Below are 25,966 nucleotides of genomic sequence, written 5' to 3' on the forward strand. Positions count from 1 at the left end.
ACAACACTAGTGAATTTGGAAAGTGGTGTCAGATCGTGCGAGTCTAAAAGGCTGCTTGCGTGCACACGGTCACATGTGTGTCTAGGAAAGGGGTAGGAGAGGAAAGGCACTGGTCACTCACTGTGGAGTACCCTGAGGCCCTATACTAGCAGAGAGTGAGGGGTAAGGATGTCTTATAAAGAAGCCTGAAGTGTGAAGGCATGTCTCCATGCATCGATTCCCCCTCACCAAGGGTGGAAGATGTTCACAAAATGCCCTTAGGAAAATCTGAGCCATCTGTGGCTGATTGCTATACTGACCCGGTGTAGCACCTAGGAAGCCAGGTATAAAAACAAGCAAAGGAAAAAACAATCAAACAAATAAACCCCAAGGATTAGAAAAGATAACAAAAAACTCAGAGGCCATACCACACAGGGTATACAAAGTGTATAGAATTTAACAAAAGGAGTATTAAAAAGGTACACTAAAAACTACCCAATATTGTTTCAAGAAATATAAGATCTAAGTAAATGGAAAGATATCCTGTATTCATGTATCAGATTTATCTACAGAGTCAGTGCAGACTCTATCAAAAGCCAGTAGTTGTTTTTTTTCCACTTGTTAGTGTGTGTGTGTGTGTGTGTGTGTGTGCGTGTGCGTGTTTTCCCTGATATCGTTAAGTTGATCCTAAAATTCATGTGGAAATGCAAGGATACAGAATAAGCAAAGCAGTCTTGGGTGGAATGAACAGAAATGGAAGAATCAAGCTCCCTGATCTCAAAACCTACGAAAGCGCTAAAGCAGTAACCAAGCCGCTGTCGTACTGGTTTAAGGGTAGAGATGTCGATCGATGGAGTACAAGTGAGAATCCAGATTCCAGTATTTATGGCTAATTGACTTTTGCCAGTAGTGCCAGAACTCTTTGATGGGAGCAGGACAGTCTTTTCATCAAACGGTGCTGGACAGGACATCCACATGCAAAAGAGTGAAGCCGGACTCTCACCTCACACCGTATACAAACATGAACTCAACACGGATGGTAGACCTAAATGTAAGATCTAAAACTATGAAACTTTTTTTTTTTTTTTTTTTTTTTTAAATTTTTTTTTTTCAACGTTTTTTATTTATTTTTGGGACAGAGAGAGACAGAGCATGAACGGGGGAGGGGCAGAGAGAGAGAGGGAGACACAGAATCGGAAACAGGCTCCAGGCTCCGAGCCATCAGCCCAGAGCCTGACGCGGGGCTCGAACTCACAGACCGCGAGATCGTGACCTGGCTGAAGTCGGACACTTAACCGACTGCGCCACCCAGGCGCCCCTAAAACTATGAAACTTCTAGAGGAAATCTCTGTGGCCTTGGCTTTGGCAATGGTAGCTTAACTTTAACACCAAAACACAAGCAAAAACCAAACGTGTCCCTTGAACCTTACCAAAATTAAACACTTTTCTGGGATGGAGGACACCATCAAGAAAATGAAAAAGCAACACACCAAATGGAAAAATATTTGCAAATCATCCACTGGCAAGGACCTGTAGCCAGTATATGAAAATAATTATTTGATGCAAAAATAAAAAGATAAATAAAAAAATAAAAAGCAAAGGATTTGAATGGACATTTCTCCAAATAAGATAGACAAATGGACAATAATTGCATGAAAAGAGGCTGGAAATCATTGGTTGTCAGAGAAATACGTCAAAACCACCCTGCGATAGCACTTCACATCCCTTGGGATGGCTCTTGTAAAGGGGGAAAAGGGAAACCAGCAAATGATGGCAAGGATTGGAGAAATCAGAACTCTCACCCATTGCAGGCCAGAATGAAAATATTGTAGCGACTTTGGTTAAGATATCGGCAGTTTTTAAAAGTGCCAAACACAGGACTAACATATGACACCGCAATTTCACTTCTACCTAAGAGAAATGAAAACATATCCACACAAAAGCTTGTGTATATGTTTACAGAAGCATTTTTCATAACAGCTGAAATGTGGGAAAAACTTAAATTTCCATTAACTGATGAGGGCATAGATGAATTGTGGCATATGCACACAATGGAATCCTACTCATCCTTAAAAAAGAGTGAAGTTCTCATGCATGTCAGGCCATGGATGAACTGTGGCAACAATGCTAAGTCAAAAAAGCTGCAACTCACAGAAACTCGTATTGTTTGATTCCATGTATGGGGATCGTCCACGATCGGCAAGACCACAGAGACAGAAAGTGGGTTAGTGATTCCAAGAGTGGGGAGGAGGTTGGGTAATGACAGGTGATGGACATGGGGCCTGTTCCTGGAGTCCTGAATGGTTGTAACGTTAGATGTTGGTGAGAGTTGCCCAACTCTGGGGATACACTGGTATCATCAGATTCCTGTTCTTACTGGGGGACTTTTATGCTCAGTGATTCCCGGTAAAAGCATAAAAATATGGGTTTCCACTGTAGAAAGAGCAAGGGATAAAGCAGATTCTTTTGTCCTGCCAGGGGCATCTTCAGTTTTTGTCTCCAGAACTCACTAGTGGTCATTAAAATGCCAGGGAACAGTTCTTGACTCCTTTCCACTCCGCTACCTGCCCTTCAGACAAATCTCCGCCTGCTCTACGGTGGCCTAACCAGACTGCTTCCTCGATGGCAGTGACATCACTACGAGTGGATTCAACATGGTAGTGCCATGGCACCAAGTGCCTCTTACATGTTTGGAACTAAATGAACAGGTACGGTTCCATTGCTTCCTGCTGGCCATTGGGTTGTACATCGACCCATTTGTTCACCGGGCATTCGATGGCTTATAGACCTGTGTTGAGCCCTGCTGGCTTCATTTGAAAGATCTCTGGCAAAGACTCAGGAAATTGAAAGTCTAGCCCCAGACACTTGGATATGTTTCTCAGCTTCTTCATACCTCAATTTCCTCAAATGTAAAATGGGGGTGATGATCAAAAGGGATGATAACACCCATTACTTGCATGTTGTGAGGATCTAATACCACCAATATCATATCACACACACACACACACACACACACACACACACACACACACTCATGCATGTGTAGTGTAATGGAGCATCCCGCAGAATGCTCAGTAGCACCTGGGACTGTTTAACCAGCAGAAAAACGTAGACCCGAGGACTTGCCTCAGTTGGCTCTGCTCCCAGAGGAAGTGCCAGCACCAGGCTGAACCAAGCACCATCCAACCCAATGGGGAATTTCAAGAAAGCAAGGGTTAAGTCACATTCGTTTGTTAATCTTTTAAAGAGTCATGTAAAAACCATTCTCATTGTTTCAAGTTTACATCAGCAAATGATGCTGTGGATAATTAGCTCTGTCTTCACATTTCTTGTTCTGGTCCTTACAGCAGGATCCCACCTCCGAAATTCTGACTGTGCTCTCCTGCCGTTAAAGGATGCTTGTTTCTTTTTAGGAACAGCTCAGAATTTATTTTGGAATTACTCACAGTGAAAGAACAACCCCCCCCCCCCCCCAAATGTGGCATATAACATGATAACATTTATAGTAATAGAATTATCATGTGAAAATGCTTTGTTGAAACTTAAAAATCAATGCTTGGGTTTGTGAGGGGCTATAGTTCCAGAAATAACTGCACCGCAATTTGGTCATAATGCTTCACATAGCCCAAATTCACATGGGGCTCGGGCTTTTCTCAACCTTTCAGGAAGGAAGGCAGCCTCGCGAGGACTCCCCGGATGGTAAGGGAAGATCGTTCCATGGTTGGGAATCAAATAGGCGGCTTTCAGACATGCTGCACAGCACGAATTCCACAGCCCACCGCCCGATGCGATCTCTTTGCCGAGGACCCCAGCCCTGCCTGGGGCAGAAGGGCATCAGGGGACCTGGCACCTTGTAAGGCCACCACACTCCTCCTGATCAAGATGTGGCACGGATCGAGATCCGGTTCTGAGCTGTGTCAGAGACTGGGGTGTCTCCAATGGACCCCGGAAAGTCGTCATGAGGATCCAGTGTCCCTGGCGGCCCATGTGAGCTGACGGCTTGCTCCTGAGTGACCCCGTGGTGGCTGTTGAGGTTCGCATTTTCACACAGCACACTCTAAGCCAGCTGGAACACTTCTGCTTTGAAGAAATATCCACCTTACCCAACTGCCGACGCTTCTCTCAAACCTTTAAGGCTGTGGTGCTCATGGGTGCAGATCCTCACTTAGCTTTGCCCTGAGTAGCAATCAGTTGATTGATGAGTGTTGCCAACCGGTTAGATTCGCTGATATGCAACATGCTTGGCAGGGGGGCTCCCTGGACGCGGGAGGGAATGGCGGCCGTCTTAGTGATCCGTCACCTCTGTCATCACCTTTTTCTGGGTGGGACAGACACAGGCAGCCTAGGCGAGGGCCTTGTTGTGACAGACTGAAGTTGCTGGATTTGCTGCATCGAACTGGCTATAATTCTACTCATCACCCACAACTGCCAACCCGTTTCTCGTAAGGTAGTCACTCTTTATGGAAAATTGGTTTAACCAGAAGGTGGAATCCTGCAGTTTTTCAGAATTCAGCGGTAAGAAAAAGGGGGTGGACGTTTGGGTGCTTCAGACAAGATAGGATTGATGAGAAAAGGAAACAGTCAGCATTGGTGCCAGGGGTGTGGGAAACTGGGGAGACAGCTGTCAATTAAGAAAGAAGCTAACGTATCAGCCACCTACTACATGACACGCAGGGCATTTTGTCAGAGACTCAGAGGGGTAATAACAGAGAATTCAGTTTCTGCCCTCAAACTGGTAGACACTCATCACGGCTCCCGACGACCCCCACCTCCAGGTGTTTGCACACGTGGAACGCCTTACTCTTGGTGTCGCCTGACCTGATGGCTTGCTTATAAGGAACGGAACATGGCGAAAGGGGCTGGGATGTCCCTTTCCGGGTGAGGCCACACTGTGAGTTCTGCCTCACTAGCGATGGCCCCGGCTGTCCTCACATGCTCGCAGCGGGGGCTGCTCGGCAAGGAGCGGAGGCTGGCCTTCAGCCAGCAGCTGGTGAGGAGTGGAGGCCTCCGTCCAACAGCGTGTGGGGACTGGACTCTGCCAGCATCTCCTGAGTGAGCTGGGAGCTGGACATGTTCCAGTGGACCTTGTGGTGACAGCTTCCTTGAGAGACCCTGAACCAGAGGATTCACCAGAGCGGTGCCTGGACTCCTGACCCACAGACACGGCGAGATAGTCTATGGGTGTGTTTCTTAAGTCACTAAATACTGGTGTAACTGGGTTCACAGCAACACACAGTGAACACAAGATCTAACCGTGAAAGAAGATAATTAGTGAAATGATAATCTACATCTTAAGGCAGCATAAGTACTCGATGAGCAGATACTGGCTGCCATCGGTCAGATACGCGTGTTTCTCGAGAAGCCCTTCTGGTGCGGCGTGAGCACGGTGACCTTCACAGCCAGGCTTCTTGACCGAGCTGGCACCCTTGTCCCACCACGGCCCAAACTGGGCAGTGCCTCTTTTCTCGGTGGCCTCATTTCTCTGTCCCACTTCCCCGGGGCCACAGTTTTGAGCTACGGCCACTCTCAGTGCTCCCATCCTTCCCGCAACTCCACCCGCCATTCTGTTGCCAGGTTCAGCCTCCGAGCGCTCTGCTCTCTGCGTGGCACTGAATTTTCTGTCTTCCTTGTGTGTGTTCATGCTTTTCCGGGGACTTGAAATGCCCCCCACCCCCCGCCCCGTGCTTCTCTAGCTCTTGAACTTCTACTCATCCTTGAGACCTACCCCAAATATACTCTGCTACGTGCCTCACCACGTCTGTGTTGATCCTGTCCTCAGACTCACGATGGTCCCCCTTTGGCTGTGGATTCACGTAACGAACACGGTGCACGCTTCTCACAGACCGCTCGGTGCGGTCTACCTTTTATTATGGTTATTTATGTTCATATTTTTAGCCCTATACATTTCTCAAAGTCCCAAACAGAATAAATCTTATTCATAATAGTACCCCGAGCGTCTCACTCTGTGCTCGGAGCATAACGAGCACTCAGTAACGTTAGTGGAATTGAATTTGATTCACAAAGTCCTACTGTTTAATGTTCCCACTGGAGCCCAACTAGCAAGGCATTGAAGGGGCTCGGCATCCAGCCCAGGGATTTGAATTGGCCCGTCTACGCCTCCCTCTGACTCTCCCCCGTGAACAACCTGCCTCATTCCCGCCAGCCTTCTCCTCCCACACTTGGTTTCCTGACTCATGATTTCCCTCTCTTTTTCATTTCTTTTCTTTTTTCCCTGCCCCTGCCCAGGTGGGCTTGTCCCAGAGAGAAGAGAAGATGGGGGTTCTAAGCCCCCATCTAGTATTCTTCACATAGAAACTGCACATGTAATTGTTACGGTTTCTATCTGGCCCTCATCCGGGTTTCTAAGCAAAATGAAGGAAGAGGTCACCACGATCTCATTTCTTAGGGTCCTGTGTTTGGAAGGCTTCTCTGTCTTAGTGACGAGATATTGGAGAGACACGGAAGTGCTGGGGGCAGGCGTCGCGGGAGCCTGTCTCGGAAGGCACAGAGCTCCGGCGGTGACACACGCGCTCAGACATACGAAGAGCAGACCGTGAAAGATCTTTCCTATTGAGGCAACAGAGCGCTCAGTCAGGTGATTGGGATTTTAAGCCAATCTACATAGCAAGGGATATAGATCCAGACTGGAAATTAAATTGTAGGGTTGTCTCATCCTAAGCATTATTTTCAATAATACATGTTTTATACTTGTACACAGTGGTTATTGAAGGAAATGGCTGAAAGGGGAAAGCGTGTGGTTGAGAAATACGCCAAGCAGATCTGACCCCAGAAAGAAGCCCAAACCCTGGGTCACTCTTCTCCGTTTCACCTGCTTGTCTCGCTCTGCCCCTCGCCTTGGCGTTCACGTGGCGTTTCATGATTCGTAAAACACAAGATGTGGCACACGCGCAGCCGTGGAGTAATCATGGTGGGCTTCTTGAGGCAGACCTGTCTCCCTGAGCCCAGCCCCCGCCTGGCACCGGGCCAGGCTCACGGGACGTGTGTCCTCAATTACTTCTGCCGGTGGAATCTCAGACAAAGGGCTTGGGTAGTTTCTCTGACCTTTCGCTTACACGGAACCTTTCATTATTCGTCATAGGCCTGTGGTTTTCCCTCAGCCTCTTGATACTTTTATTCAGCAAACACCCATGAATATGTATGTCTGTTCCTGCCCCCGGCTCTGATGCTGGCTTGTTCTACGAGCTCCTGTTTCCCTCATGCAGGTCACGACGTTCTCCAAACAAAATCAGTGTATCATGCTTTAAAAGAAGGCAAACAGTGCTTTGTAGGACAAACTATCCTTGACTTCACCAGCTCCAACGCCCCCCTGGTTGGTGGAGTGCCTTTTGTCACCCCTGTGGCCCCCACCGTCCTGAGCACCTGGGGCTCTGTGAGCAATTCCCTGTAGCGCCTACAGCCGGGGTCCCCCAGCCTCCCTCGTGCTGAGGGCTGTCTGCTCTCTCTCTGCTCAGGTCTGCTGCATTACCGGGACAATCCTGTTTGCGGGTGTTAGACTGCTGGGCATCCTGGATTTTTCTTTCCTTTCCTTCATTCTGAAGAGAGGCTTTACAATGTCAAGGAAAACTGAAAAGCTCTGACTTGCACCGCTACCCCTCCCTTCTACTGTCTTTGGAAAATCTCACCACTGGTGAAGGGTTAGGGGCCATATGTAATCAGGTCAAGTGAGCTTCCAAGGTTGGCATCTTTATGCTCAGGCTTCTGAAATCCATGTCGGGGGTTCGTCTGTCGTGTTGCAATCACTTTAGAACAAACTGAAGGTCTCCCTGCACGGCAAACATCTCCCACGACACATGCAGAGTTGGCTCTTGAACGTATTTCAAGGACTTGCAAAATAAGTGCTTGATCCTAAATCAAATATGATGGGTGCTGATTGGCCTTGGTTTTAACAATTGCAATGTGTCGTGTCCACAAACCAGATGTAGCTCCTGTTCATGAGGGTTCACTCCCTTCCTCAGGTGATGGGTGGACGGGGCTGCACGATGGCACTCATGGAGGACGGTCCCGGGTGGGAGGCAGCCTGCCTGAAAACGGGGCCCCTTTGGAGTCCACGGCCACGGCCGGCTGTCACCCACGCTCCACGGCCGTCTGGGAGGAGGCCTGGTCTGGAGCAGAGGTCAGAGGGAAGCCTTTGTGGGCTCAGTGACTCAAACCCTGCCAGACAAGCTGGGGAAATGCTTGTTTGAACAGATCCTCAAGGCCTCCTGGGTCTCTGACCACCAGAAAGATCTCCACAGCTCCTGGAGCCTCAGCGTTCTTCCCCACGCCTCGCGGGGTCCCTAGTCATGCGTCTGGACCTTTCTAATGTTGCCTCAGATCATGCAAGTCCTATGGCTTGTTCTTCGGGTGACCATGTTGTCTTCTTCTTGTTTTTTTTTTTTAATGTTTATTTATTGATGAGAGACGAGAGAGACAGAGTGTGAGCAGGGGAGGGGCAGAGAGAGAGGGAGACACAGAATCGGAAGCAGGCTCCAGGCTCCGAGCTGTCAGCACAGAGCCCGACGCGTGTCCCGAACCCATGGACCATGAGATCACGACCTGAGCCGAAGTCAGATGCTTAACCAACGGAGCCACCCAGGCGCTCCAATGTTTATTTATTTTTGAGAGAGAGACAGAGACAGAGTGCAAGCAGGGGAGGGGCAGAGAGAGGGAGATACAGAATCCAAAGCAGGCTCTAGGCTCCGAGCCATCAGCACAGAGCCCGACGCAGGGCTCGAACCCATGAACCCATGAACCGTGAGATCATGACCTGAGCTGAAGTCGGATGCCTAACTGACCGAGCCACCCGGGTGCCCCCATGTTGTCTTCTCCACTGGACCACAGGCTTCCTCAGGACAGGCCCAGTCAGGACCATGCACAGGCACGGTCAGAGAGATACCAATGCACGGCTCCTGCCCAGAGTTCTGGAGCTGGCAGAGGACTTCCACAACTGAATTTCATCTTCCTGACGACCCAAGGAGGTGGGTGGGGCCCGTGCCGTGGGCGGTCCCATTCGGTACTCACGTGACATTCCTACGGTCACGGGGATGCAGGACGTGAATTCGGGCATCCTGGCTTCACAACAGCACGGTCCCTAACACTGGCTACAGATAATGTTCTCAGAAGGAGACCTGCTCCTTAAGGAGGCTCACGAGCCTCCCCTTCTTGTGGCCCATCTTTCAAGAGCTAGGCATCGTCACTTTCACAATAGCAGTGCCGTATGTATTTTACACAATCTGAACATAAGAGCATGTGACTTGGAGATTAGACCACGTTCACAAATCTCAAGTCACACAACATTGGAGTTTGACATCGCGTGTCCCGCCATCAGGGCAGAGTTCAAACGAATGGTTATATTCCACTGACCCGAGTCGTGCTGTGTTCTAGACTGGTAGGCAGTCGCAGTGTCGGGAGACATTCATAGGGTTGCAACCAGGGAGGAGGCGGAGTGCTCCCAGGAGCCAGAGGGTAGGAGCCAGGGACTCTGCTAAACATCCCACAGAGAGAGCCCAGGGAAGCTCCTGCAATGAACAATTATCTGGCCCATCAACTTCCTCCGTTAACGTGTCATGGCCTTTGTAAAGGCAAACAGAGCAAAAAGAACCAGACAAAGCCGTGCTTTGACAGTCCAGTTTGGTGCAATTGAGATGTGCGATCACGTCGGAAGCACAAGGCAGCAGGGAAGGTGGGGTTTCTCCACGTTTTCTGTTTGCGTCTCCACATTCCGCTGAAATTAATTGGCACCAGACCTTGTGAAGTGACCCGGCAGGGTGTGCGGTGACCAAGAGCTGGACAGCCTGCTGCAGACTTCCACCCCGCACCTCCCGAGAGGCGTCGGGCAGCCCCTGAAGCAGGTTCTGGATCTGCGGGAAGCCCACGCAGCCCACCGGGGACCACAGGATGTAGCACCAGCAGCACGAGGCAGCCCATTACAAGCATTAGCGACCGGAGACAAAGACAGATGCACCACAGGATTGCCCCCTCGCTTTCCCGAAGGTCTAGCACCTGCTTCCTTTGTGCCCTTCCCCCGCCCCCCAACAACATGATTCTTAGGCCGAAATGGTCATTGCTACGTGGCTGGAGCACCTGTAAGCTTCATTTTCTCGGATTCTCATGACCTTCCTGACCTCTTTATCAGGGAGTCATCTGTGTGCTGAAATACAACCGAACATTCAGCTTTCAGTCCTGCCAGAGGATTGTAGGCTCCACGTTTGGACCCATTTGCTTCTTCTTGTGTGTGTGTGTGTGTGTGTGTGTGTGTGTGTGTTTTTAAGTAGGGGGGTGATGAGAAATTGGGAAACCATCAGCTAATACAAAAAAGCCTCAGAAAGGTTTGCGGTGAACAGGTCTCCAAACAATATCCTTAAAGAATTAGCAAAGAAAAACAGGCTTCTTACATGCAGAGTCCCCACCTCTCCTCACGGACTCTTCTCTGTAGAATATTCTTACAGCACATATTTACTTCCAGGCTTAACAGCTAATTGTTATTTAGTGTGGACTGCAGATATTTACTCACCAAAATCCATTTTGCTTCATTCTGAGCACTGATTAAAGTCTGCTAACAAAGAGTGAAAATACGACAGCCGTTACCTGCAGCTAACCCACGATCACCAGATAGCCTGCCAATGTCAAATGATGTGACCCTGCAGGTGAACTACACGGGGCCGTGCAGCCGAGGGTGGGGTTTTATTACCTACACAGCTCTCAGTAAGACTGGCAATCTTAGTTTACGTATTTAAGGGCGCGTGGGGGGCTCAGTGGGTTGGGCGTCTGACTTCGGCTCAGGTCATGATCTCACAGTCCGTGGGTTCGAGCCCTGCATCGGGCTCTGTGCTGACAGCTCTGAGCCTGGAGCCTGCCTCTGCTTCTGTGCCTCCCCCTCTCTCTGCCCCTCCCCTGCTTGCGCTCTGTCTCTCTCTGTCTCAAAAATAAATAAAAACATTAAAAAAAATTTTTTTTAAAGAAGCAGGTTTATAGGGGCACCTGGGTGACTTAGGTTAAGCTCATAGCTGAGTAGGTTAAGTAAGTAGGCTCAGCTCATGAGTTCATGGTTCATGGGTTTGAGCCCCACATGAGGCTCTGCACTGAGAGCTCGGAGCCCGGAGCCTGCTTCGGATTCTGTGTCTCCCCCTCTCTCTGCCCCTCCCCTGCTCATGCTCTGTCTCTCTCTGTCTCAAAAATAAATTAAAAAATTAAAACAAATTTAAATTGTACCTGTTTATTTTCTTCCAGGAACTCTGAGTGGGCACATTTGTCTATTAGCGTAGATAGGACATATTGGCACCCAGCAGTATCTACCGAGTGGGTCTGGGATCCAATCCCCATCCCGCTCCTACCCTGCAGCAGGGCTCAGCATCACCCAGGATGCTGGTGGTGATCGGGAGACCTGGCTTTTCTGTGTTTTGTCTCAGGGAAGGGGATGGACAGCAGGAGGCAGGGGACAAACCTCTTCCTGTCTTTGAATCAAAACGGTTCAGAAGATGGCAGTGTTCACTGCGGTGACCAGCCTGGGAGAAGTCACCCCAAACAAGGACTGTCCCCGGAGGCCTGCCTGGGCCCAGAACGGTGCACAGTGGACACAGTCTACGGACAGCAGGCAGCCCAGGGGTCTCTGGCTGTTGTGATCCATGACATCAAGGACCAGAGGGGTCTCTCATCCCCCGTCACCCTGCACCCACGCACACATCAATAAGATGTGAGAGCCCCTGAGAACTTAGACAAAAATCTTGAGAAGAAGGAGAGGCCCCGGCGAGATGGGAGCTTGAAAGAAAAGATCGGTTTTAGACAAAAGGTTGTAACACTTGCACATGCACGAAAGAGACAATGGAGTTCACAGTTCTGACTCAGCTCTCTCGTGCCAGATGTGCGTCTGGTCAGCCCTCCTTCCCTGGTGCCACGTCTGTCCCTGACTCTTGTGGTTGCTTCTCCTCAACCAGTCCATGCCCCTCGGTCCCCGTCTCAGGCCTGACTCAAACTCATACCCGGGAATCTGCACAGTGGATCTCAGACTACGCGAAATGTCGACCTAATTTAATAATATATCTGCCACACTGTTGGTGATGAAGAAGAGAACAATGAATACAGCAGCACGTAGACTGGCACGAAACGATCCTCAGAAGCCAGCCCGCCGGGGGTACGCAGGCCGCACGGCCCAGGTGAGCAGCGCGTTCCCGGTCAGGTGGGGGCGAGGAGTTCACTCCTTCAAACTGCTCGCCTGGCCCTTTAACAGAGTTGGATATAGAATCATTATAATCTTAAAACAATTCCTGACGAAATTTGCTTGCTATTTTATACATGTTGCGCATGTGTCTAGATGGGCCGTAAAAGAGAGTGAGTTCCGTGTCAAAGGTCTACAAAAACACGCAGACGTAGTAGATATTCTCTTTCACCCATCGGCGGGTGAGTGACCGGCACGACCGGGCATGACAGCTTCCACGCCAGGGACCCAGCCCTCCTCTGCCATGTGCTGTCCACGTGACCGCGTATCCGTGGCTCAGCCCATCTGAGCCCAAGTTTAAGAGAGGTAACACGGAATTTGAATCATAAAATGACTGTGAGTTCTCCTAGGCGTTGAATCCCTCCCTCCCTCCCTCCCTCCCTCCACAGGGTTGTTGAGGATTAAGAGATAATGCATGTAAAGTGCTTCACGTAAAGGGCTTGGAATTGCGTTGCTGTAAATCGTGGAGTGGCGGCTAGTGCTGCATTACTCTGCGCGAGAGGGATCACCAGCCATAACCTTTCTCGAGAGGCGGGATCTGTGATTAGGTTTCTTCCTTCCGATTGCCAGACAAATCAAGCTCACACTCTTCATCCTGTGGCTGTGCCCTTTCTGAAATCACGCATCTAAGAAAGCTTCCCTATCCCCACTGTATTTTATCTGAGTCCCTACCAGCCCGCACTCACCCCACCACCGTGAGGACTTGTTTGCAACGACATTTATGCACATCAGAGCCCCAGAACCTCCCCTTTAAGGAACCTTGCCTGTCGGTGCAAGATGCTGGCCGGTCGGCTGTCAGTAAAGGCTTGAATAACACCTCAAAGCTGTTATGAGGATTGTCATTTACTCCTTAGTTTGAGAGGCACTGATGAAACACATCAGTCTATTTTTTAAGTTAAATTTTTGTAGGTAAGCTGTTGACATGGTTCAAAAGCAGACGTGGTAGGGATTTACCCTGCCCGGCTCTCTGCCCTCCTGTGCACACACCCGCCCTTCCTGGTTGCTCACGGAACCTCCCAGAGACTGTCCGCAAAGCCGAACAAGAAAGATTCCCGCTCTCTCCTGTTCATCGCAGAGATGGTCGTCTGTGGCTCAGGGTTCTGCATTTGCACTTGACAATGTATGTTGAAATGTGTGTGTATATATGTACAGATACAGTTGTGTATGTGTATATACACGTAAAGACATCTGTATTTCTTTATATTTATATAAACACACTTTAGAGATTTAGTTATTTAACCCCAAAGCCCTGAGGCCTGGGTCAGCTAAGCCACTTGTCCGGGTCACAGTGGGGCTCCCTGTGTCTCGCATCTCAGGAGCTCTGACCCCGCACCACGTCTAACTGCGGTCCCTACCTAGTCAGAGCATCCAAGATCGTTTTCCAGGTGCTTGCAGTCAGCGTGAAAGTCTTGTGCATGATAAATATAAGCAGTTTAAAAATAAATTATATTAACATCACATAATGCCAGAGAATAAAAAATACCTTAAAACCCCTGTGAAAATGAGTGCGTGTGCACGGGAATGTGACACCCAGCGCCCGTGTGTCTGTGCTAATTGAGAATTCCTTCCCAGCCGAGCCTGCTGTTGCCATGGACACGGTCCCCAAGAGGAGGCTTAGAAAATTTCTCTACACGCTCACATGTGCCAGGGAAGTCTGCGTATTTCCCCGCTGATTCTCGGAGAAATCAATGCGTGTGGCGACTTCCATGTGAGGATTTAGACGTTTGGGGTGAGGGGAGATCTCCGCCAGCACCGTGGCCACGCAGCCACGACACAAATGCATGTACAATGGCCTCCGCGCAGCCCGAATTTAAAAAAATAATCACCCCTCGCCGGCCCTAATGAGCTTAGCCTTGCCTGCGCCTGGGCCCCTCCATGGTGCTTAATCCTCCTTCGATGTGGGGGCCGCTGGCCCTCGACCCTCACCCCCAATGGAGACACAGCCACAGGCGTGGCCCGGGGTGGATCAGGGAGGAGGGCATCGCCTGCCACACCGAAGGCCGAGACGTCGGGGCAGGGGGCACATCCCGGCCAGGCCCCCACCTGCAGGGCGCACAGCAGCTTTCCGTCAGTCACTCAAGGAGCTCGGTGAGGCCTGGATGGCCACCCCCTCCCCGGCCACCCCTTTCCGTCACATGCCTGTTCCCGACTCGGGTGCACGGGGTGCAGACGTGACGTTTCCTCCTTGGGGAGAAACAAAAGCAAATGTCACATGGTTTGACAGGCAAGTGTTGTCGTGTAGGGTCCTCTGGGCTCGGGGATGTGAGGGGGCCCTGGGGGGACTGGCTGTCATGCAGCCTCAAAGCGGCAGATGCTGTGAGTGTGGGGACTGGCTTCTGCAACCCTCAGTCAAGGGCGAGCACTCCCTGGTTCCCGCCGGGGCCACCAGGACCGCAGATGATGGGGGTCACCGTTTCCGGCCTCTGGGAGACTCCGTTTAAATGGGTGTAGAATTTCTGATACTGATATGGCCTAAAAGGTCATCACTGTGGTGTAAGACTCGGTATTACGTCATAAAAATGAAAACAGATCGCGCTGTTCAAGGGATGTTACGAGCACTCGATACAAGATAGGTGCCGCATGGCCGGAGCCAATGCTCCGTAAGCTCCAGGTGTGGAGCCGACACCGAGGAAAAGCAGTCCAGTAGCGCACCCGCAAACACGACCCGCCCGACCGCGCCGTGGCACGTTCCATAGCGGTGCAAAGTCCCCTACTGGTGCCATAAAATCCCTCGAAGCTGGAAGGAACTCTGTTTGGGGGAATATCAAGGTATGGGACCCAACTGCCCTCACAGGGATAGAATCCGAAGTTACAACCTCAAATGTAAATTAAATACTATCGAATTACTTAAATAGGGGGAAATTAGAAGGGAAAATGCAAATACTGGCATTTTACTAAGTGAGTGGACACCGCGTGCATTTTGGCATGCAGGCCATCCCGGAGCGTGGCGTGGCAGAGTGGATCCCTGTGGACAGTGGCGTGGCCACGGGAGCAGGCTGGCCAGTGCCAGGCACACATTTCTAGACCCTTCCGGCCTTTGTCTCCAGGCACCTGTCTGACGCCTACTGCTTTTCAGGGCCTTTGTCCAATTTCTAGTCATCCTTCGAAGTCACAACAACAAAGCCTTGGAGGACGGGGCCTACTCCGTTGGGCATCGTTGTCTCAGGAAAGGTCTTAGGTGGGGACGTTGGGGGGTCTCCCGTGGCTGTGTAGGGGGGGCACTGGAGAAGTGTTGGATGCTGTCCCTGGAGAAGTTAATATGGGTCCTTACCCCCACCCCAAGTTCTCAACTCTTCAATCACTGCTCTTCTACAAGGGGAAAGCTTACCCCTCCGGAGTAGACACGGGTCACCCAGCCCAGTTATTAAATCCTTCAGCCGGGACGCCACGGCTGTTGATGAACCAGCACACCGCACCCCAGCTGTAACGCTCTGCATCACGGGAAAATCCGCTACTTACTTTCTTATTTCTGTAACGTCATCTACTTCTGTTTATGGATGATTATATTTTATACCCAAGACAAGAATGACTCAACCAATCTTCAGAGAATATAATTTAATAGCGCGGTTTTGCGCAAGCTCTCGTGTGCGATACCAGCTGGAGTAAATAGTGTGTTGGTGAGAAGGTGGGGATCCGCTCCGTGGACCGGAGGCGGGGCGTCAGAGGTTTGGGGCGGAGGGCCCGTTTTCCACACGAGGAACTGCCGTTACTTCGTGATGGCGGGAGAACGGTTAATAAGGAAGCCTGGTGCTGCCCAGAGGGGGGGCTGTCCACTCCTCTCTTTTTCTTACGACAGATGCTATCTCCTTTCTTCTTTCTTCTTTTTTTAAGCAAGACACATCAGCAGGGACTGGTTTCATAGTGATTAGACAACACTCTCCTTGTAAAGTTATCAAACCTCCTTAAGAAGGAGGTGTGCTCTACTCTCAAGAATTTCTTATGAATTACGTTTATACTTTCACACATTTGCGAAGCGAATGGATGTTTGGGAAGGTAAGTGGCCCAGCGCCTCTTGCCAGGCCTGAGGCCCCAACACGTCACCTTACGAGAAACACACGATAAAGATGGAGGTTTGTGTATGCCTACTGTGGTTCAGGGAAAACAAACAACTTAGTGAATTTCAAGAAAAAGATTAGGCTAAATATGTGTGTTGTGCCTTCTAGCAAGGACAGGATGATGTATGAAGGTACCTAGGGGGTCTGCATTTCTTTTTTTTTTTTTAATGTTTATTTATTTCTGAGATAGAGACAGAGTGCGAGTGGAGGAGGGGCAGAGAGAGGGAGACACAGAATCCAAAGCAGGCTCCAGGCTCCGAGTTGTCAGCACAGAGCCTGATACGGGGCTTGAACTCCTAGACCGCGAGATCGTGACCTGAGCCGAAGCCGGACTCTCAACTGACTGAGCCCCCCCCAGGCACCCGGTGGGGGTCTGCATTTCTTAAAGCAATTCTTGGTTGACACTGAAGAGCCGGCCCCCCAATTTGCGCTGTGTTTGAGCAGAGACGCCCAGCCTCCTGTGCGGAGCTCCGCGGGGCTGGCTCAGCGCGAGGATGAGGCAGAGAGACCCTTCAGGTGCTCGAGTGAAGCCCTGGGCAAGAACAGCGTGTGGAAACCTTTCACGTTTTCCTTTTGCTTTTTTAATGAGGGGAAGGATATGCTAGAGAGAGTCAGATAAAAAATGTTTAATGTCATCGATTCCTTTTTTCCTTTAAACTGGGCTGTGCGCTCACTATAGTTCCTATTAAGACCCCGATCAAAGCAAGACCCGTCACGTTGAGTGGGAGCTCTCATGTTGGTGCCTCCGTGACGGAACCAGACGTGCCCTCTCAGTCTCCTGAGACACAAAATAACTGCGGCACTTGGTGCCCCTGCCCCTGTATTCTGTTGTCCGACGACCCTTTGGCTCCTGGAGGTCGGCTGTGGGCTGAGAGTGGCCGTGGGGCAGACGGTGCGGGAGGCACGGCTCCACCCGGGTCGGCGGCGGTCTGTGCCGGGTTAGCTGGCTCGGCCGCGCCGGGGGGCTCCTCTACAGACACGGAGCGTCCTGTGTCCCTCACACGGCTGTGGCGGGAGCCCCGTTGCGTGCAAGAGTGCTCATGAAGCACTAGCGTGGGACCTGCGTGTACTTCAGGCACAGTCGAGGTGGCGAAGGAGGGGACGCATTATAAGCAAAACACGTGAATTCCAGGATGACAAGGCAGGCTTTGGGGCTCCTGTCACGCTAAGGCCCCGCCTCGGTGTCCAACACAATCTGCCCTGCACACAGTTGTGCAGGCGGCTGCACGTGGTGGCCCTTGGGCCAAATCGGCCCACAGCCTGCTTTGTAAATAAAGTTTTACCGGCACTCACCGTGCCCTTCATCTCCATGTCGGTTGTGCTTGTTTTTGTGGCACAGCAGCTGCATCGGGGACCGTCCAGTGGGCAGAACTGAAACCGTTTACCATCTGACCTGTGGCGGACAGGGTCTCCTGCCTCTGGTGAAGAGCTAAGCGTCCAAACACCCAAGATGGCTTCCTGGAGCCACCAGTCTGGACGGGCAGGAGCCAGGCCTAAGCACTAGACTTCAGCACTTTTTTTTTTAATGTTTATTTTTGAGAGAGAGAGAGAGAGAGCATGAGCAGGGGAGGGGCAGAGAGAGAGGCAGACACAGAATCTGAAACAGGCTCCAGGCTCCCAGCTGTCAGCACAGAGCCCGATGCAGGCCTCGAACCCATGAACCGTGAGATCACGACCTGAGTCGAAGTCGGACACTTAACTGACTGAGCCACCCAGCTGCCCCTCGAGCACTTTTAAAGAGACTTTGAATCTGTGGCATCTTCTTGTCAACATTTCCTCATTTTTTGCCCCCACTGTAACTGGCGGTAACTAAGGTAACACAATAATTTAAAACCGAACAGGATTACATGCTAGTTTTCAGAGAACAAAGGGCTGTATTTGATTTATTGCTAATTTGGAGGGAAGAGGGATTCTCAGGGTGGCTTCTAAACCGTGGTGGCCACTCTTGAAGTGTGCCGTGCTCCCAGCATGTGAGGGAACAGGCAAACACCGTGGACACCAGACCGGGGCTGACAGTGGCCCCGAGGCCAGGGCTCTGGGTTTGCCCAAAGGCGTCGGTCACTGACACCCCGCCGGGTCCCGCGATCTGGGACCCCGTTTGCAGAACCTGGGGTTGAGGTCCTTCTTGAAGAACGTCCAGCGAGTCTCCGAGTTGACTTGCGCCCGTGTCTACTGATGTGTCTGAATGCAACTACACTCACCAACAGACGAGATTTGGTCTTTCCAGCATGGGAGCTCGGGACGCGGGCTCTTACCCAAGAGCAGAGTTTTACCATATTGAGGAAGGAACACGGCAGAAGTGCAAGGCCGCCGCATTCAGGATGGCTTCGTGTTATGAACGCCTTGCCCCTCCCTGACCTTCCGAGAAGCCCGTCCTCCAGCCCAGATGCTGCCAACAGCGGAGGCACGTGGCGGAACCGAGGAGACGTGGCTGTACGGTCACAGCTTGTTCAGCGTGGCCAGATGTTAAATTGTTTTGTTTTATTTTATTTTATTTTTTATTAAAAAAAATTTCAAGGTTTATTTGTTTGTTTTGGGAGAGAGAGAGAGCAGGGGAGGGGCAGAGAGAGAGGGGAGAAAGAATCCCAAGCAGGCTCTATGCGGTGAGCACAGAGCCCGATGTGGGGCTTGAACCCACGAACCACAAGATCATGACCTGAGCTGAAATCAAGAATCGCACACACAACCCACTGAGCTGCCCGGGTGCCCCATAAATTATTATTATTTTTTTCACGAACAGACTCAGCAACCAGGCTCCCTCTTTGGCAAACGCCCCCATGTAGGGTCACATTTAAGAAAACACCGCTCTTTCTGTTCACAGTTTCCTCTGGCTTCCTCCTAAGCCCTTCTGCTGGCCTGTCCACCTGTGTCCTCTCTCAGTCCGCTGTCCTCCCCTCCTTGGATCACAGGCTTCCTGAGAGCTCTTTGGGACAGTACAGAGGTCCTTGGAGTCCCTGCTTTCTCCTACGACACTAACTTCTGTCACGCCAGTAGAAGTCATTCCTTGGCAAAGACACGAGAAAGCAGGTTTGCTTGAAAACTGGTTAATGTTGATGCTAGGGCATCTTATGATCTAAATTTCTGCCAAGATTGCTCTACCACATCAATGTATTTTTCTTGTGACTTCTAACTTGTTTATGTTATCATTATTATTTTTATTTTGGCTTATCAAAAAATACATGCCATCTGATTTTATATATTTAGATATATATTATGATTATACATATGTATATACATGTATATATATATTTTCATGGTTATTTATTTTTGAGAGAGAGAGATGGCATCAGTGGGGGAGGAGCAGAGAGAGGGGGACAGAGGATCCGAAGCAGGCTCTGTGCTGACAGCGGAGAGCCCGATGTGGGTCTCGAACTCACGAACCGTGAGATCATGAGCTGAGCCAGTCAGATATTTAACTGACTGAGCCACCAGGCACCCCTACGCCATCTGATTTTACATACAATCTTTGCATCAATTGCTTGTTTTTCTTTTTAGATGTTGAATACCTATTTTGCGATTTTGATTTATGGAATGTATTGTGCATGACAATGACGATTTGGTATGTGACAAATTGCTATGGCTGAGTTTTGGTCAACAAAGGCACTCATTTTTCTAGGCTGTGGCTTGTTTTTCCACCTCTCGTCCTGCCAGCACTTTGATGGTCGCCTGTCTGTGCCTGGGAACGGCCACCACAAGGGCAGAGGGATGCAGCTCCAATCGGTCAATTCTTAACTGCTGAGAGTCTGTGGACCCCATGCCACTGATGTCAGAACCGTCCCTGAGAGATAATTACAATAATCATGGACAGGGGTGGGAGGGCTGTGGTTGCAAAGTCCTAATTAGAAACACCGGCTCCTCACTCACTGTGAGTGCTCGTTAGGCGTGGCCCGGGAAGTGCCGACTTTGGGCGTCGCACACAGAAGACGTCCACGGAAGGGGTCATGGATGGTCAGCGTGCGGAGACCCGGCTGCGGAGGCTGTTCTGGCAGCCGGTGTGGCCTTGGCCAGTTCAGGCCTTGGGCTCCTCCCCAAAGAGGGCGCTTCCTGTGGCCACAGGCCAGTCCCCGAGGGGACACAGCTGTGAGCTGTGGGCAGCCCACACTCCTCGCGGCTGGGCCATGAGAGTGTCGACACTGAAGGGCCGTCCGTCCTCTCTCTGGGGGTCTCATTCAGGATCGTAGTTTTGAGAGCCACTGACTGGAGAGCGACTCCAACCTGTGTATCTCAGCCCTGCCGTCCTCACGGAGCTCCAGATGCCCGCGGACCGCTGCTTCCCTGGCATCTCCACGTGATACCGAGAGGCACCTCCAGCGGAGCAGCGGGCGACTGCTGTGCCCGCCAGCCCTCCTCTGGACGAGGCGAAGGGAGAAGGGGGCTGGATGGAGGAAGGGATTTCAGCAAAGCGGTCGAGAACACGGGTACACGGGCAGGGCCAGGGGGAGCATCACCAGGCACCTGAGGAACGGGAGCCACTTCCCCGTATTGGTTTCGAGAACGGGTGGAGTCACAGGGCAGACTTAGAGACGTCTCTGACACGGGGAGCTGGCGTCTGTAGTGACTGTGTGCCGTGAGCCCTGGATGGTGGTGTGGGTGCCACGGAGGGACCCCCAGTGATGCCCTGTCATAGAGGGACCCCCAGCGATGTCCTGCCACGGAGGGACCCCCAGCGATGCCCTGCCACGGAGGGACCCCCAGCGATGCCCTGTCATAGAGGGACCCCCAGCGATGTCCTGCCACGGAAGGACCCCCAGTGATGCCCTGTCATAGAGGGACCCCCAGCGATGTCCTGCCATGGAGGGACCCCCAGCAATGCCCTGTCATAGAGGGACCTCCAGCGATGTCCTGCCACAGAGGGACCCCTGGTGATGCCCTGTCATAGAGGGACCCCCAGCGATGTCCTGCCACGGAGGGACCCCCAGCGATGCCCTGTCATAGAGGGACCCCCAGCGATGTCCTGCCACGGAGGGACCCCCAGCGATGCCCTGTCATAGAGGGACCCCCAGCGATGTCCTGCCACGGAGGGACCCCCGGTGATGCCCTGTCATAGAGGGATCCCCAGTAATGTCCTGCCACGGAGGGACCCCCAGTGATGCCCTGTCATAGAGGGACCCCCAGCGATGTCCTGCCATGGAGGGACCCCCAGCGATGCCCTGTCATAGAGGGACCTCCAGCGATGTCCTGCCACAGAGGGACCCCTGGTGATGCCCTGTCATAGAGGGACCCCCAGTGATGTCCTGCCACGGAGGGACCCCAGCGATGCCCTGTCATAGAGGGACCCCCAGCGATGTCCTGCCACGGAGGGACCCCCAGCGATGCCCTGTCATAGAGGGACCCCCCAGCGATGTCCTGCCACGGAGGGACCCCCGGCGATGCCCTGTCATAGAGGGACCCCCCAGCGATGTCCTGCCATGGAGGGACCCCCGGCAATGCCTTGTCATAGAGGGACCCCCAGCGATGTCCTGCCACGGAAGGACCCCCAGCGATGCCCTGTCATAGAGGGACCCCCCAGCGATGTCCTGCCACGGAGGGACCCCCGGCGATGCCCTGTCATAGAGGGACCCCCCAGCGATGTCCTGCCATGGAGGGACCCCCGGCGATGCCCTGTCATAGAGGGACCCCCCAGCGATGTCCTGCCACGGAGGGACCCCCGGCGATGCCCTGTCATAGAGGGACCCCCCAGCGATGTCCTGCCACGGAGGGACCCCCGGCAATGCCTTGTCATAGAGGGACCCCCAGCGATGTCCTGCCACGGAAGGACCCCCAGCGATGCCCTGTCATAGAGGGACCCCCCAGCGATGTCCTGCCACGGAGGGACCCCCGGCGATGCCCTGTCATAGAGGGACCCCCCAGCGATGTCCTGCCACAGAGGGACCCCCGGTAATGTCCTGCCACGGAGGTACCCCCAGTGATGCCCTGTCATAGAGGGACCCCCAGTGATGTCCTGCCACGGAGGGACCCCTAGCGATGCCCTGTCATCTCCAGAGCGAAGCCACCAGAAAGGAACGAGAGCTATTATTGCAAAGTCCTAATTAGAAACACAGGTGGATCTTGGGTGAATATTTCCCGTAATCGTACACGCAGGTGTAAGTATCTCAGAATGTTCCCGGGAAGGGGGGGAAATCAGTGAATCAGCCCCAGTGCTGAGAGCCTGGTGTGCACGCCCCCCGTCTGTGCATGCCCTCCGTCTGCCATCCTGCTGGATGTGCTCTCCTTGGGTCACGTATGATCCCCTGATTTTCTCCTCATTCATGTGGAACACCCCGGTAGAAACTATCCCCATATCCAAATAAAAGCCTGTTCTGGATTATTCTCTGCAGCATGTGGACTTGGGACCATTATTTCTTTTCCAGCTTCCTGAGAAGAGAGTGTCACCATCAGAGCGAATCTGACAAATAAGCCAGAGGGCTGGAGGAGGACAAGTCCGCAGAGGGATTCGGGCATTCTGGCTGGCGCGTGGCGAGCACTGAACTCGGCTCGCGGACTGAACAGACCTCTCCCGGCCTGCGCGGCATGGTCAGCAAGGCATCTCTGCTTTTGGGAGTGTCTTTCCCAAACCATTTATTGGAAGACAAACAGCAAATAAATGGTCACAGTTCCCACTGGGACCCTCTCTGCACAGGAATAAGGAATCCCAGGGGGATAGCTTCTGTTTGCTGCCCCCGGAGCGTACGCGCAAGTCAAGGAATTAAAAACCACACGTGGGCTTTGCCGGCCGGCACCTTCCTTCCCTACTCGTGTGTCCTCGGGCTCCCTAATGTCGTCAGCAAGGGGTGCCCTGCCCTCTCTCCCTGACACCAAAATTGTGCGTACGTTGGTCAAAACAGGAGGCCTGTCTCTTAAGCTTCCGTGCCCACAATCGCAAATGATACAAGTGTTCATTTACTTATTTATACGACCCAGAAATAGCTAACAGAGTTTAAAAGTAAACAGCGTTTAAATGTGCCCCCCCGAGTCGACTGGTCGGGGGGGATTTATTACACGTTTAACATGTTCTTCCGTTGTTTATGTGAGACCACATTCCAAACAGAAAGAGTGAGTACGTTTTTACACACGGACGAGTGGAGCTTGCGGGCTTCCTACTGGGAAGAGGGCCACACGCAGGAAAGGCACTGGTGGGGGCGGGGCTGCTAGCAATGGTGGCCGGTTCCGGTCGTGGGCATGACAGTCGTGGGCCCCGACCCCCAGGGTCTTGCTACAAGTTTTCAGACTCTGGAAGGGGCCTGATTCCTGCATTTTCATGGCTCAGATGGCCCCTGGAGCACAGATGGACACTCTCGAAGGACTCTCACCTACACCAGCCCATCACCGGGAGCAATTTTGGTCCCTGCCCATTCGGAGGCCCTGCCTTTCCACAAAACCTTCTCTCCCTTGTTGCCGGTTGTGACGAGAGCCTTCGTATGAGCCTTAAGACCCGGGTTCAAAAATTAGCTCCGGGGCGCCCAGGGGGCTCAGTCGGTTAAGCGTCCGACCTCAGCTCAGGTCACAGTCTCACGGTTCAGGAGTCTGAGCCCCGGGTCGGGCTCTGTGCTGATGGCTCTGACGGATTCTGTGTCTCCCTCGCTCACTCTGCCCCTCCCTGCTCGTTCTCTCTCTCTCTCTCTCTCTCTCTCTCTCAAAACAAATAAAGAATAAACTTAAATAAACTTAAAAACCACATGACCTCACACCCACGGTAGTTACATCTGCCTGCTTGGATTACATGTCTCTTTTGGGAAGCCCCACTGTGTGCTAAGACTCATCGAGATCAAGAGTGCGAGCTGCCTCCACCGCGCTGGGGGCGTCGCAAGGGCTCAGGGAACGTTTGCTGCTGCCGTGCCGCTGTCCCGTGGTCACTAGGGTCGCAAGGGTGCCCGAGAGGACGCTGCCGACACCGCCTCCCGTCGGGACCCAGGGCCAGTGCCCCCCCTCACGGCCTCCGCACCGCGCCCCGCTCCACGCTGTACGTGCAGGCAAGAATGGGCCCATTTTCACGTGAAAACGTGCCCAAAGTTCTGTCTTCACCGCCAGCCTAGGGGGCAGGTAGGGCTGTTTAACCCTGATAACAGTTATGAAAACGTTATTGCCCTGGTGACACAGACGGGGAATAAACGTGGAGACATCACAGGAGACATCACAGACGGCCTCCAGGCGAGAGACGTGCTGGGCCTCCCGGAACTCTGACATCAGGCCAGTGGCAACATGGCCCCAGATCCGAGCGCTGCTCCCATCTGGACCAGAAGCGGGAGACCCACGACCTGACTTTACCGCAAGGGTCTTCCTTATGGCGCCCACCCCCTGACCGGACAGGATAGGTCCGAGGTCATTACGAGGCCTGCTGCTGACCACGGACGGGGACAGTCCCTCCCCCTGCCCCCCTGCCTTGTAAAGCAGGCTCCACAGACCCTTCACGACACACCTGTCCTTCTTCGTGGCACTTGCCACGCTGAGCGATTCAGCATCTACTGACTTTTTAGGTGCTTAATGCATGTTTATCTCAGGACATCGTAAACGTTTTCAAAGCAGAAGCCGTGCAGTCACGATCGTATGCCCACTCGGGAACATAGTAAGCACTCAATAAATAATTGTTGGATGAAGGAATGGATGAATGAAGGGGATTTAGTGAATGTGTGGACACCACACGTGCAGCTCCAAGGTCTCCCCAAACAGTGACAGGGAAGGATAGGACGATCGAAACTGCTCGACTGTGGCCTCATGTGCGGTTTCCAGACTCCGCCGTCAGGCCTTGAGTCACGGCTCCCTCCCCCGCTGGCTGTTCCCTGCCTCCGAGTCCCGCCCTCAGCCTGTGCTTGCGGCTTTGAGCGGAAACTCGGATCGTCAAGCCAGCCTTCGCGGCCTCGCCTGCCTGTCCCCCTGCCGGGGACACACGTCCTCCTGCTCCCCCCTCCCCGAGTGAACTCGTTACCTTAACCGCCACTGCCCCGTGTGACATTCTAGCTGCTCCCTGCTGACGCTCCAGGCCGCCTACCCCGCTTTCCCCGTGTCCAGCGCACCGAGCGCTCCCCGAAACCCCACGTCAGGCGCGACACACAGCGCTGCTCTGCGTCGACCGCCAGCAGGTGCCCACGCCACGACGGCCACGCTGCCCTCGGCTTGTTCCCCAAACGGCCCCGCACCGAAAACGGCACGCAGCACGTGTTAAGCACATTTGCTCGCGATAAACAAATTTACAGAATCTCCACAGCAAAACTTCCAACAACTTAAGGGCAGCGACTGTGTCCCGAGGTCTTTGTCAATAGTGAGAGAGCCAAACGCAGAGCGCAGGTGTCCCCTCTCCAGGAGGGTTTTGCGGGACTCACACAGCCAAGGGGCCATCTCGGCCGGTTCTGAAACTTACGCGAAAAAGGCCAATTCGGCTGTGTTTGTCAAATAGGGGTAGGGTGCCCACCCAGCGCGGGCCGGGTGACAGGGACAGACACCAGGGCCTGTGGCTCACAGCCTTGGACGCAGGGTCACCGAGCAGCGGGCTCAGGGAGGCCGTGCCACGCGTCCGACGTGAAGGCCGCCAGGAGTGCAGACACGCGCGAGAGGAACAGAAAGTCGGTGAGCCCGACGCCTCCACACGGCGTCTGATCGGTGCCTCTCACAGGCCCCCGCTTCCCGCGGCTGCGATACTGGGTGAGAACAGCCCGTCTGGGGACTGGCAGCCCCGGGAGGCCTCTGTCCTTGCTGCCCTGTCCCGAAGCCGCTCACGCTCCCAGTGCGGAGCCTCCCGGTTCCA

At 52.7% G+C, this 25,966-nt stretch overlaps 1 protein-coding gene and 1 long non-coding RNA gene across 17 annotated transcripts in view; one reads left to right on the forward strand and one right to left on the reverse strand.

Annotated features, from left to right (window-relative positions):
- MYT1L (myelin transcription factor 1 like) overlaps positions 1 to 25,966 on the reverse strand; it is a 428,591-nt gene that overhangs the window by 215,922 nt on the left and 186,703 nt on the right. The window lies entirely within an intron of this gene.
- Positions 22,132 to 22,845, forward strand: LOC132674274 (uncharacterized). Its single transcript, XR_009608477.2, has 2 exons — positions 22,132 to 22,331; positions 22,599 to 22,845. It is a non-coding gene; the product is annotated as an uncharacterized LOC132674274 (long non-coding RNA).

The sequence above is a fragment of the Panthera onca genome, chromosome A3 (genome assembly GCF_046562875.1).
Source record: "Panthera onca isolate mPanOnc1 chromosome A3, mPanOnc1 haplotype 2, whole genome shotgun sequence".
Classification (NCBI taxonomy): domain Eukaryota; kingdom Metazoa; phylum Chordata; class Mammalia; order Carnivora; family Felidae; genus Panthera; species Panthera onca.